This window comes from Piliocolobus tephrosceles, chromosome 3, assembly GCF_002776525.5.
Source record: "Piliocolobus tephrosceles isolate RC106 chromosome 3, ASM277652v3, whole genome shotgun sequence".
NCBI lineage: Eukaryota > Metazoa > Chordata > Mammalia > Primates > Cercopithecidae > Piliocolobus > Piliocolobus tephrosceles.
Genome location: NC_045436.1, coordinates 67,531,869 through 67,546,979, shown reverse-complemented (window position 1 = coordinate 67,546,979; position 15,111 = coordinate 67,531,869). Strand labels below are relative to the sequence as shown.

The following is a 15,111-nucleotide window of genomic DNA, read 5'->3' as shown; positions in this document are numbered from 1 at the left end:
TCTCCAATGATATACATAAGTGCCCCGAATCCTATCTTCCAAAGAGGCTTACATACCTGTAAAGCAAACAACTTGGGAGAAAAATTTTTTATAACTATGTATAGAAAAATTACGAAGGTTTCAGAATTTAACTCTCTTAACGCCTTCTACTGAGACTTACTGCATAATCCACCAATACTTTTTTTTGCCTCAGAAATGGAAGAAGCTTTCAAAAAGAAGTTAAGCTTGAAGATTTGAATTCACGGCTTCTCTTTCAACTAATAGTTTCTTTTTAAGTTATATTGACACTACATTATCACCCATAGATACCACCTTATTTCCCAGTATTTAGAAAAATACATTAATGTACGCTTTCTACAGAGAATTTGGAAAATACAGAGAAGAGCAAAATAAATAATGAAATCATTAGCAACCTCACCATCCAAAGATAATCACTCTTGTCATTTTGGTGTATGTCCTTCCAATATCTTTTCTTTAAATTTTGTATATATACTAATTACTGTATTATATTTTACATTTTCTAAATGCCATATATTTTGTTACATTGCATGCTTTTCTCTAATATCTATATATAGTGACTATTTTCAGTCTAAATAAATGCTCTTCTAGGATAACTGTTTATCCATATGGAAAAAATTAAATTGGAGCCCTATTTCATACCATGAATACAAAAATTAATTCCATGTGCATCTTAAATGTGACAGATAAAGCTTCTGAATCGTTAAAAGAAAATATTATATAAGACAGTATATTTATAAATTTAGGGTAGACCTGGATTTTTAAAAAAACAAGATTAAAACTTCTGATTACAATAGAAAAGACTGATAAATTCAACTTCATTACAATTTAAAATTTCTGTTTATAGAGATACCATAAAGAAAGTGAAAAGGTAAGTCATAGACTGGGAGAAAATATTGGTAATACTTGTAAGTAAAAATAATTTGGATCCAAATATATAAAGAACTTTAATTCAATAAGAAAAACTTAAATAACCCAATTTTAAAATGGGCAAAAGACAAACGAATGTTTCACAGAAATGGAAACGTGAAGGGTCAACAAGCTTAAGAAACAATTTCAAACTCTGTTGCAGGGAAATACAAATTATGACTAAAAGTAGACATAATTTTACATCTAATAAAGAGAATGATTAATGAATCTAGTCATGCCAAGTGTTGGAAAGGATATGGATCAATGGGGACTTTTATATTTACTGGCAAGACTGTAGTCAACTTTGAAGACAATTTAGTATTATCTTTTTAGTTTTTAAATTGATTTATATTAAAAAAAATTTAGATGTGGAGTCTCACTATACTGCACAGGCTTGCCTCAAACTCCTGGGCACAACGCTGTCCTCCTGCCTCAGCCTCTCAAGCAGCTGGAGCTATAGGCATGAGCCACTGCAGCCAGGTGGTATTATCTTTTAAAGTTGAACATTTGCATGCCCTTTCACCTAGAAAGTCCACTTCTCAGTATAAGGTCTAGAGAAACTTTGCAGGTATGAACCAAGAGACATACAACAATGTTTGTAGCAACTCTGTCTGAAATCGCAAAACACTGGAACAATCTAAACAAATATGAATAAGAATAGACAAATTGTAGTATGTTACAATGTAAAGTTATTGTGTTCATTAATGAAATTAATGCACCATAGCCACACACAATAGTGTGGATGAATCTTAGAAGCATAATGTTGAGTGAAAAATTCCAGTTGCAGAAGACCACAAAGTATGAAGCTCAATAACAAGTAAATCTATAAAATATATTTTTAGGAATATTGACACATACAATAAATTATATTTGAAAAGAAAATCAAAGCAAGAAGAGGAGAAACCCAACTTCAAGATAGGGATTAACTGTTAGGTGAAGGCAGAGGAGTAGATAGGGAGGTGCATATAAGTAGAGGCAATGGATGGATAATGTTATCATTGTCAGGTCGGTGGTGGTTTCATAGGTGTGAATGTAATTATGCTTCATAATTTATTCTGCATTATACATATTCTTATGCATGTAACAAATATTGTATACAAAAGATAACAAAGGAAAGGGAAAAAGACCTGAACTAAGATGCAGGCATAGCGAGAGTAGAAAACACATACTTCAATTTTAAGAAAGTAGAAATTACACCAAGGTCAAGTAAAAGAGAGGAATTCAGGAAGATTCAAAATGTTATGCAGAGAATAACAACAGACTGAGAGGGCCCATGCTACTGAAAAGGAAAAGCTCATTCTACCAGTCACTGTAAGATATAAAACCTGTTGAATTTTGCAGAATCTAGATCCCAAGACAGACTCACAGCTGGATGGATCTTAAACTGGATTGATTCATTCATTCAGCAAATATTTATTGAAAGCCAATTCTGTGGCAGGTACTGAACTAGGTGCTAGGAATACAACAGTGAACACAGTCCCCAGTCCAGTGAAACTTCATATTGATATGCAACAATTTACTATAATGGGTGAACATATCAGGGATCTGGTTAAATTTAGGGGACAGTGAAGACAGATTCCTATAAAACGAAAATACAAAGTTATGTATATCAGTTAAAAGCAGCTTGAAAGGCAGTAATACAAATTGATGGAAAAGAAATGACTATTTAACAATTAGTGCTGAGACAAGTTGAGCCCCTGTACAAGGCAAGAAGGTACCTGAGGTTAGACAGAAATCAGTTTCCCCATATATGACACTACCTGGTAATAGTCCATCCCTTTGTTCATGTTGGAAAGATAATTCATGAGAATTCTAAAATGATCTGCAGCTCAGAGAAGGAGACAAAGATTGGCCATCCCCATTCTATTAGGAAGCTTGTCTAGTAAACCCAAGACAGTATTGTGTAATAGGCAACAAAGACTCTTGAGGCCTCTCTCCCCCTATTGCACTAGCTCCTGAATAAAATCTGTTTTTACTACTTTAGCTACTGTCTAACTCTGGTTTTCTTTAACACAGTTGAGATTGTGAGTTGCAAGAACAAATCATGTAGATCTGGAACCTTGGTATCTTAATCTGCATAAGGGAGATGCTAGACTGTGTCTTGTAAAAGAGACAGTACATGTAAATTACATAGTAGGTCCTCGAATAATATAACTATTATTCTCTCATTATAATCTAAGCTTCTGTAAAGTGTATCTCGATAAATCCATCTTAATGATGGTACCATAAGCAAGGACCATGAAACTCATATATAACAAGTAAAAGTACCATTTTAAATACTACCTTTAACTAAATTTCCAACTGATTCTTTAATTAAAGCTAGTACTAAAAATTAAACTACCAATAACAGATTCACCTTTTTTCCCTCTTGCTCAAATTGCTAACTAACTAACACAATAGAAGTCGACAGATTAACTTCCACATTCCACAAACCTTCAGAAATTATACAGCTTTCTTGGTACAAGCCTGTGAGTCACTCTTTAAGGAAGACATTCTAACTCTATAAAGACATTGATTTTCTCTGTCCAGGGTATGGAAATCCTAAACAGAGGTTCCAAAACTGAAATTCAGTGGTAACCAGGTAAAGATCTCAGGCGGTACTTACTTCAAACAGTCCTTCCTGCAAACAAACCCAATTTCATTTTTCAACCCTCCATTAAGACTGGGAGAAGAAATAAGATGTGGGTGGTTGGGTAGCTGTGAGGTGGTTAGATATCTTCCTTCCCAAACAGAGTGAAAGATTTTCTTCTCACTTGGTATTTTTTACTGATTCAAATTCAGCTAATAATTGTTAAGCACTCTATCAGGTACTTTTTACATTCATTCTCTCATTTAATTCTACAGAGAAGCCAATTAGTAGGTTTCGTACTATGAATTTTAACAATCTAAAAAGTGTGAATGAAGGGTAATAAGACTGATGTAGACAAATAGAAAAAAACTCAGAAGTATAGAGTAAGATTTTAGACAGGAAAAGGACCTTAGGAATCGTTGTTTTTCATGTTTTTATACCACTCATGAAACTTTGTGAAAGATTACCATTACACAGCTTCTGTATAAACTTCTGTGATTGAGGGCCTGCTATTTTTCAGACAGCTGGTTTAATCTATTTTTGGACAACTATAGCTGTTAGAAAACAACTCCTTTGTATTGAGGCCAAAATAACTATCAGTCCAAGTTCTGTTCTTTGGGGCAATAGAGAATAAATTTGTTTTTCCTTCTACTTGATTGACTTTTACCTGTTACCTTTTTCTGCGTTTTTTTTTTTTTTTTTTTGAAGAGGGACCTGCAAACCTATTGATTGACTTTAAAATATCCTCTCTTCTAGGTTTCCCAGTTCTGTTGACCTAAAGAAAAAATCTGAGGCAAACTAAATATATAAGTAGAGAGTTTATTGGGCCAAGTTTAAGGACTGCAAGCTGGGGAGCACAGATTCAAGTTGCCCTGGATATGTGCTCCAATTAGCAGCAAGTACTAGTGGGTTTCTAAATGTAAAGAAGAGGCAGTTCCTAAGTTGTTTATCAAGGATTTGAAATAACATAAGCTTTTGAATGGTTATACATTGTTCTTTGCATCACAAATTCCAGGAACATGAAGATAACAGGTGAGGCTGCAAGTCAGGAACAAATGAATTTAGACAACTGCCCTCAGGCATGGGTAGAGGTAGGGGGACTGTGACTGAAAGTCCCATACTCATGTTCTCTGGGCCTGCATACCTCACATAGTTCAGACTGCTCTGAGCTATTTTTGTTTTCTCTATTCCCAAACCATTTTATTTATATTTCATTGCATCTGTATTTATTTCTATTTCATATATAGGCATAACTATATCACATAGTATGTAGTGTTATGTGAGTATCTGTCTACTTATTCTTTCCTTTCCTTCCTCCTAACCTCAACACTGCCATTCTACTTCAATGGAGAGATTCTTGAAGGCATGACCTATATCTTTGTATCTGTGTAACCTAACATCATGTATAACAGGGGTTGTCCTGAATGTGCCTGGAAGCTCACTGTGAGTGGAGTTCAGGAACATCTCATTTTGCCCCATTTAGAGAAAAACTGTCATGTGCTTCCAGTAAAACCAAGTCGTCAATGATATCCTTCATGAACTGGACCAGAGTCCACCACCTGGGCCAAAGACTGTCCAATACCGTATTTGTTTGGACCAAGGGTGTTACCAAAGCGAAGTCAGCTTCATGTGAAAGCAGATCTGCCCACAAGAGACAATAGAGAGAATAAAATTGACCCACAGTCCAACTTCTGTGGAGTCTCACAATAAATTCCTATTTCTTAACATATCATAGCATATCTGCATGCTTTTAACTTGAAATAACCAAACACAAATATTGTTATAATAAATAACAAATAAAATATCGTTAAAATCAGCAGAATTTAATCATAGCCATCCTCCTAAGTATGTTCTTGAGAAAAACATCACACCCAGTTAAAAAAAGTTCTTTACGCACATAAAATAATTACTTCAACATGCTATTAATAATTAATTTTAATATAAATACCACTATTGATCAAAACATTTTTGGTATTTTTGTCTTTTTTTCCGAGAAAGGGTCTTGCTGTGTCACCAGGGCTGGAGTTCAGTGACATGATCATAGCTCATTGCAGCATCAAACTTCTGGGCTTAAACTGCCATCCCATATCAGCCTCCCAAAGCACTGGGATTGTGAAGTGAGCCACCACGTCTGGCCATGATCAAAACATTTTTGAAACTCTTCCGCTGTGGCCCCTCGGGGCGTATTTGAATCTCTGTCTTTAAATAAATTGTTTTGGAGAAGAAAACCCTCATTTGGATATAAAACACATAAGGTGATGACCCTATTGGTGATGGCTACATGTCTGTTGAAGTTGGATGTGATCATTTTTTTAAAAAATGCAAAGTCATGGCACTGTTTTATTAATAAGAATAATAAGTTCAGTAACTAGAAAAAAATGAAACTTTTTTGTCTTATGGACTAATTATAAAAGTAATTATTTAAAGATGTTCTAAAAATATTCTGAGTTGTGATAGCCCCATTAGAATTAGTATATTCTAAGAGTTATCACTTTGAAAGAAAATCCCTATTTAGCAGACCAAGTTCTGATTTTTTTTTTTTTTTTTTTTCCTAGTAGAAACAGGGTTTCACCATGTTAACCAGGCTGGTCTCAAGCTCTTGACTTCAGGTGATCCCCCACCTCGGCTTCCCAGCGTGCTGGGATTACAGGCATGAGCCACCAAGTTCTGTAATAGTTTTAAAGGTAACCCACCCCCAAGTTCTGTAATAGTTTTAAAGGTAAGTCTTACCTATTATAATCATGCTGCATGAAAAAAAAATCTAACAACTAAACAACGTTATTATCACTCACTTGTTCACTTGTTATGAACTGAATGTTTTGTCCACCCCAGACTCATGTGTTCAAATCCTAATCCCCGATGTGATGGTGGTGATTAGGTTCTACCCTTAGGAATGGGATTAGTGCTCTTATAAAAGAGATCCCACAGAACTTCCTTGTCCCTTTTCTGCCATATGAGACAGTGAGAAGACAGTTGTCTATGAACCAGGAAGCACTTACAGCTACCTGATTTTCAACAAATGCACCAAGAACATACATTTGGGAAAGGACAGTCTCTTCAATGAATGGTGCTGGGAAAACTGGACATCTACATGCAGAAGGATAAAACTAGACCTCTATCTCTCACCATATACAAAAACCATTTCAAAATAAAGTCTCAGGTGTAAGACTCAAAATGATAAAATTACTAGAAGAAAACATAGGGGAAATACTTCAGGACCCTGGTCTGGGCACAGAGTTTTTGGATAAGACCTCAAAAACACAGGCAACAAAAGCAAAAATAGGCAAATGCGATTACATCAAGCATATTTTCAAACTATGCAACTGACAAGAGGTTAATATCCAGAATGTATAAGGAACTTAAACAACTCAACAGCAAAAAACAAGTAATCCAATTTAAAAATGGGCAAAAGACCTAAAGAGACATTGGGCAAAAGAAGATATACAAATGGACAACAGGCAAATGAAAAAATGTTCAACATCACTAATCATCAGAGAAATACAAATCAAAACCACAATAAGATTTCACCTCACCCTAGTTAGGATGCCTATTATCAAACAGACAGAAAATAACAAATGCTGGTATGGATGTGGAGAAAGAGAATTCATACACTATTGATAGGAATATAAATGAGTACAGCCATTACAGAAAACAGTATGGAAGTTCATTAAAAAATTAAAAATAGAACTACCACATGATTCAAAAAGCCCACTACTGGGTATATATCCAAAGGAAATGAAATCAGTATATTGAAGAGATACTTAAAAAATTAAAAATAGAACTACCATACAATCCAGCAATCCCACTACTGGGTAAATACCCAAAGGAAATGAAATCAGTATGGTGAAGAGCTATCTGCCCTCTCATGTTTACTGCAGCACTATTCACAATAGCCAAAATATGGAATCAACCTAACTGTCCATCAACAGATGAACAGATAAAGAAAGTATGGTTGTATATATACACACAGTGGAATTCTATTCAGCCACAATGACATTCTGTCTTTGTGGCAACACAGATGGACCTGGAGGACATCATGTTAAATGAAATAAGCCAGGTACAGAAAGGCAAATATCATATGATCTCACTCATACGTGACATCTTAAATAATTTATCTCACAGAAGTAGAGAGTATAATAGTGGCTACCAGAAGTTGGAGAGGGCAGGGGGAATGGGAGGTGGGGAGAAGTTGGTCACCAGGTACAAAGTTATAGTTGGATAGAAGAAGTAAGTTAAGGTGTTACAGGGCACAGTAGGGGGACTATAGTTAACATTGTATTGTATGTTTTAAAAGAGCTATAAGAGAGGATTTTGAATGGTCTTACCACAAAGAAATGATAAATGAACAAGGCGATGAACACGCCAAATACACTTGCTTTGAGCCTTTATACAATGTATACATGTATTGAAATATCACACTGTTTGCCATAAGTATGCATATTATAATGTGTCAATTAAAAATAAAATTAAAAAATAAAATAAAGTTTGAGAAAAAAAGAGCCAAAAATAGAAATGGATGAAAAATTCAAAATGAATAGGAAAAAATGGTAGATATGAAGACAGTCAAGAAGAATTCAGTAGGCTTTAAATTGGTGTCTTTGAAGAAGAAATCCAAAATAATGGAGCAGAAAAAATACTTCAAGATATTCATCAACAAAATTATTCAAAAATTAAAAGAAGACTAAACATACATATTGAAAGGCCATAGTGTGGCCGGGTGTGGTGGCTCATTCCTGTAATCCCAGCACTTTAGGAGGCTGAGGCAGATGGATCACGTGGTCAGGAGATCGAGACTATCCTGGCTAACACAATGAAACACCATCTCTACTAAAAAAATACCAAAATTGACTGGGCATGGTGGCGGCACCTGTAATCCCAGCTACTTGGGAGGCTGAGGCAGGACAATTGCTTGAACCTAGGAAGTGGAGGTTGTAGTGAGCTGAGATCACGCCACTGCGCTCCAGCCTGGGCGACAGAGCAAGACTCCATCTAAAAAACAAAAACAACAACAACAACAAAAAAACAATGGCCATAGTGTGTGCCAGGAAAAATTGATACAGATCCACCTATAGAACAATCAATACCAAGTTGTTGGATTTAAAAGATAAAGATATTTGGGGCATTCAAACTAAAACCTCAGGTCAACTATATGAGGAAAACAATCAGTCTGGCCTCAAACTCTTCCACATCAACATTCCATTCCAGGAGGCTCTGGAGCAACGTCTACACATACATTAAAAATAAATTATCACCTAATTATATTACAGGTAGTCAATATAAATACATAGAAATGGAAACTAATTTAGAACATAAACTCACTCAGAGAACATAGTTCCCACAAACTCTTCTTGAAGGAACTACAAAAAGACAAACTTAAGCTAACAAAGAGATAAACAGAAAATTATGGCAAAAAAGACTGCTGGTGAATACCGACTACGTTTAACTGTGGGACTAAAATTAAACCAAATGTAGGCTATAGCCTTGAAAAGGTAGTGAAGTAGATCAGAGTATGCCACCCCAAAATATACCATTTTGGCATAAGGATTATTTTGAGCCGAAGGCAATTGAAAAGTAGCAAACAGAGAAAGAGCTCTCTGCCCTAACCCATCTGCCTAAAAACAAGACATACATTTCCCTTTGTGAAGGTCTTCCTCCTCTCCCCCTCTCAGGTTAGGAGGAGAAAAACAATCATTACCACTGGGGACAGAAAGTCAGCACCAAGGTGGTTCTGCACAAGCAAACCTTACTATAATAACCTGTATCTTCTATCAGTTTCTTCCACCTTCCAACAATTTACTACCTTTAGCAACTCAAACACTTTTTCCTTGGTCATATTACTTCTCCACAAACTTCTTGTCCTTTGTTAAGTTGGTATATAAGCCCCAAATGCTAACTACCCCTTTAAGCCACTCATCACTGAGTTTTTCTACATGTATGTGCACTGCATGCATAAATAATCCTTTTCCCCCTCCTGTTTATCAGTCATTTATCAGTTTAATTCATAGCCCCCAGGTACTGAACCTAAAGGGATTAAGAAAATTACTATTCTTCCCCCAACAAGCACAGTTCTAATAATTTAACAAGCAGGAGCTGGGAGAGGAAGGGGGAAAATGGTGTGAATACACATATTGATTTTCTTCATAGTTTAGAGCTGAAGGATCAAAAGATAACACTTGAAACATATCAATCAATTTACAGAGACCTAAGTATGTTTAAAAGTATTAAGATAAACACCAAGACATATAGTATAGTCCACTTCGGCAGACACTACCATTTCTCTTCCGCAGCTTTTTGACTTGGCGCGTGGCCACTTGAAATTAGGACTTTATTTCCCAGGCTCCATTGCAGATAGGTGGTTTGTGCAACTTTACAGAAGTTTCTTATAGGACAGAACTTTCTTCTCTATCACTTTCTAACTATATTTTGGAATGTAGAAATAACAGGCAGAGCTCCAGGAGCTTTCTTGGAACATGAGATAATGTTAGACTGAAAGCCATTCATGATGCAGTAATATGACGGAAAAAGCCTGGGTCCCTGACATTGTTAGGTACCACATTAGGAACATGAGAGAGAAATAAATTTCTACTTTCTTTTAGCCATTTAAAAGTTGGTATGTGGTGGTTTTGTGAGAACTGCACCAAATTAATCATAATTAATATAAACAATAAGGGGACTACTTTAAAATGTCACCAAATACACAAAAGAAGACCTAATACATAGAAAAGTATCATATCCTTAGAAAAGACAAGACATTATAAAGCTTCAATTTGCCTTAACGCGATCAAAATAAAGACACCAGCAGACAAACCCACCTTAAAATTCAAATAGAAAAATAAGGAAGAGGTTGGGTGCTGGTGGCTCATACCTGTAATCCCAGCATTTTGGGAGGCTGAGGAAAGTGGATCACTTGAGGTCAGGAGTTCAAGACCAGCCTGGTCAACATGGTGAAACCCCAACTCTACTAAAAATACAAAATTAGCTGGGCGTGGTGGCAGGCACCAGTAGTCCCAGCTACTCGGGAGGCTGAGGCAGGAGAATTGCTTGAATCCAGGAGTTGGAGGTTGCAGTGAGCCAAGATTGCAGTACTGCACTCCAACCTGGGCAAGAGAGGGAGACTGTGTCTCAAGAAAAGAAAAGAAAAAAAAAAAAAAAAAAAGAAAGGAAAAATAATAGGAAATTCTGTAAAAAAAAAAAAAAACAAAACCCCTGAAGGATGTGCATGTGTGTGCACATGCATATGTACACATGTGCAAGCATGCACATGTATGTGTGTTTTGTTTGTTTGATTTTTTTTCTTAAACTATAACGATTATGTTAATGTGGGTTCTACAGCATGAATAGACAGATCAGTGGAACAGAATGTAAAGCCTAGAAATAGATTCATACAGGAATTTAGTAAATTATTAAAGTGGTATTTCAAATCAATAGAAAAGATAGATTATTCAACACACCCAGCTGTATAATAATCTGGAAAGACAACATATTTGGATTCCCATCCTACAGGTTAAATGAAAATATATTCTATATAAGCCAAATATTTTCAGAGTCCAAAGAAGTGAAAGAACTAAAGAAATATGAGTTAAAAATATTAAATAATCTCCTATGGGGGAAAGTCTTTCCAAGTAGGACACAAAACCTGATACCATCAACAATTTGTAAAGTTGACTGTACAAAAATAAAACAAGTTGTGGATGGGAAAAAATACTTTAAATATTAAAAAGACACAAACTGGTAAAAACATTCTTAGGTCATAACACAAAGGCTGATATTGTTAAAATATGAAGAATTCCTCTTTATTGATAACAAAAAGCCCATCAAGAAAAGCAAATATATATGAAGTCATAAGTATATATGACATTAAACATAAAAAAAAAAGGTAAAACTCATTCATGATAAAGAAATGCAAAGCAGCACATTTTAACCTATCTGGTGAAGATAAAAACCTTTGGTAACACAGTGTTTGTAAATTAAGGAGGAAATAGGTGCTCTCACATATTTATTGTAAGAATGTAAGTTAGTACAAGCTCCATCAGTATAATAGCTAAAAAATTAAAATTCAAATATATTTTAACCAGACAATTCCATGTATTTGTTCATGATTGAGATGTTATATATACAAAATGACTTACTATAGTATTGCTTGTAATAGCTAAATATTAGCAACATCCTCTATTTCCATCAATAAAAGAATGATTAAATAAGTTTAACCATATGATGGAATACACTGTAACTATTAAAAGTAAAACTTTAAAAAGAGACAAAGAAAGGCATTATATAATAATAAGGGGATCGGCTCAGCAAGAGAATATACCAGTTGTAAATATATATGCACCCAATACCAGAGCACTCAGATAAATAAAGCAAATATTATTAAGTCTAAAGGGAGAAACACATCCTAATATAATAATAGTTGGGGACTTCAACCTCACTCTCAGCATGAGACAGATCATTTAGACAGAAAATCAACAAAAAAACCATCCGATTTAAACTACACCAAGACCAATGGACCAAAAATACATTTATGGAACATTTTATCCAACAGCTGGAAGTACACTTTTTTTTTTTTCTTTTCTTTTTTGAAACAGTGTCTCACACTGTCCCCTAGGCTGGAGTGCAGTTGTGCAATCATGGCTAACTGCAGCCTCAACTTCCTGGGCTCAAGAGATCCTCCTACCTCAGCTTCCCAAGTGTCTAGGATTACAGGCATGTGCCACTATGCCTGGCTAATTTTTTTCACTTTTGTAGAGGTGGGGTCTCACCATGTTGCTTGGGCTGGTCTCAAACTCCTGAGCTTAAGCAATCCCTCTGCCTTGGCCTCCGAAAGTGTTATGATTACAGGTGTGAGCTACCAGACCCAACCCCAAAACATACATTCTTTTAATCAGCACGTGGTACATTCTCTAGGATTGACCGTATGTTAGGACATAAAACAAGTCTCAGGAACTTAATAAAATCAAAATTATATCAAGTATTTTATCTGACTACAATGGAATAAAATTAGACATCATAACAAAAGGCACACTTTAAACTATGCAAATACATGAAGATTAAACAACATATTCCTGAATGACCAATGGGTCAAAGAAAAAATTAAGAATGAAATTTTAATATTCCTTGAAATTAGTGAAAAGAGAAATACAACCAACACTCATGCAACACAGCAAAAACAGGAGTAAGCGCCAAGTTTATAGCAATAAATGCCAACATCCATCAAAAAACTAGGAAGATTTCAAATAAGCAATCTAATGAAGCACATAAAGGGGAAAAAAAGCATAAAAAATGCTTGAAAAAAGCATGAAAGAAAAGCATGAACAAATCAAACCCCAAATTGGTAGAAGAAATAATAAAGATTAGAGCAGAAATAAACAAAATTGAGACTAAATACAAAAAATCAACAAAACTAAGTTTTTTTTTAAAAGATAAACAAAATTGACAAACCATTAGCTAGAGTAACTTAAAAACAGAGAGATAAGGCTTTAAATAAAATCAGAAAATGAAAAAGGAGACAGCACAATGGATAGCACAGAAATATGAAAGATCACTAGAGACTACTATGAATAACCATATGCCAATAAATTAGAAAACCTGGGAAAATAGATAAAATCATGGACACATTCAATCTACCAAGATTGAACCAAGAAGAAATAGAAAATCTAAACAGACCTAAAACAGGTAACAAGATTAAATGAGTGCATAAAACATCTTCCAAAAAAATAATAATAAAATAAAGTCCAGGACCAAATGGTTTCACTGCTGAATTCCACTGAACCTTTAAAGAAGAATTAATACCAATTATTCTCAAACTATTCAGAAAAATTAAAGCAGAAGGAATTCTTCTTAACTCACTTTATGAGACCAGTATAACCCCAATACCAAAATAAGCACTCATTAAAACTATAGGCCAATATCCTTGATGAACATAGATGTAAAAATCCTCAATAAAATACTAATAAATCAAATCCAAAATCACATCAAAATCCCACTTGATAAGCCAAGTGGGATTTATCCCAGGAATGCAAGGATGTTTCAGCATACAAAAACCAATAAACATCATACATCACATCAACAGAATGAAGGATAAAAACCGTATGATTATCTCAACAGATGATAAAAGTTTTTCATAAAATTCAGTATTCCTTAACGATAAAAAAATCTTAATAAATTAGGTATAGAAAGAAAGAATCTCAATGTAATAAAGGCATATAACAAACCCACAGCTAACATCTTACTGAACTGGGAAAAGCTGGAAGCTTTTTTAGAACTGTAACAAGAAAAGGATGCCCACTATCACCACTTTTATTCAACATAGTAGTGGACGTTCTGGCCAGAACAATTAGGCAAGAGAAAGAAAGAAAGGGTATCCAAATTGGAAAGAAGGAAGTCAAATTGTCCCTGTCTGCAGACAACATGATCTTATACATTGAAAAACCTATAGACTCTACCAAATAACTTTTAGAACTAATAAACAAATTCAGTAAAGTTGCACAATACAAAATTAACATACAAAAATCAGTCGCATTTCTATACATGAACAACAAACTATTTGAAAAAGAAAATAAAAAAGGCAATGCCATTTACAATACCCAGGAATACCTTAACCAAGGAGATGAAAGACCTCTTCAAGGAAAACTACAAAACACTGATGAAAGAAACTGAAGAGGATACAAACAAAGGGAAATGTACCCCATGCTCATGGATCAGAAGAATTACTACTGTTAAAATGACAATAGTGCTCAAAGCAATCTACAGATTCAATGCAACTCCTATCAAAATACCAATGACATTATTCACAGAAATAGGAAAAATATCCTAAAATTTGTAGGGAATCACAAAAGACCCCAAACAGCCAAAGCAATCCTGAACAAAAAGAAAAAAACTGGAAGTATCACACAATCAGACCTTAAAATATATTACCACTCTGTAGAAACCAAAACCACATGGTACTGGCAAAAAAAAAAAAAAAAAAAAAAAAAAAACAGACACATAAACCTATGGAACAGAATTAAGAACTCAGAAATTATCCATGTATCTAGAACCAACTGAGTTTTTACAAAGATGCCAAAAACACTCATTGGGAAAAGAACAGTCTCTTTAGTAATGGATGCTGGGAAAACTGGATATCCATATGCAGAAGAATGAGACTAGACTCCCACTTCTCACCTTGTATAAAAATCAGTGCAAAATAGATCAAAGACCTAAATGTAAGACCTGAAATGATAAAACTAGTAGAAAAAAATATAGGAGAAACGCTTCAGGACATTGGTCTGGGAAAATACTTTATGAACAAGACCTCAAAAGCACAAGTAACAAAAGCAAAAATAAACATATGGGATCATACCAAACTAAAGACTTCTGCACAACAAAGGAAACAACAACAGTGAAAAGACAACCTATGAAACGGGAGAAAATATTTGCAAATTGCTCATCCAATAGGAGATTAATATCCAGAATATACAAGGAACTCAATAACCTCAACAGCAAAAAAAAAAAAAAAAAAAAAAAATTCCAATTAAAAATGGGCAAATAATCTGAACAGACATTTCTCAAAAAAATACATACAAATGGTCAACAGTAGATGAAAAAAATGTTCAACATCACTAACCAAACCACAATGA

At 34.7% G+C, this 15,111-nt stretch overlaps 1 protein-coding gene across 5 annotated transcripts in view; it reads right to left on the bottom strand.

Annotated features, from left to right (window-relative positions):
• TRPC3 (transient receptor potential cation channel subfamily C member 3) overlaps positions 1 to 15,111 on the bottom strand; it is a 72,695-nt gene that overhangs the window by 3,448 nt on the left and 54,136 nt on the right. The gene's annotated exons all lie outside the window — the stretch shown is intronic.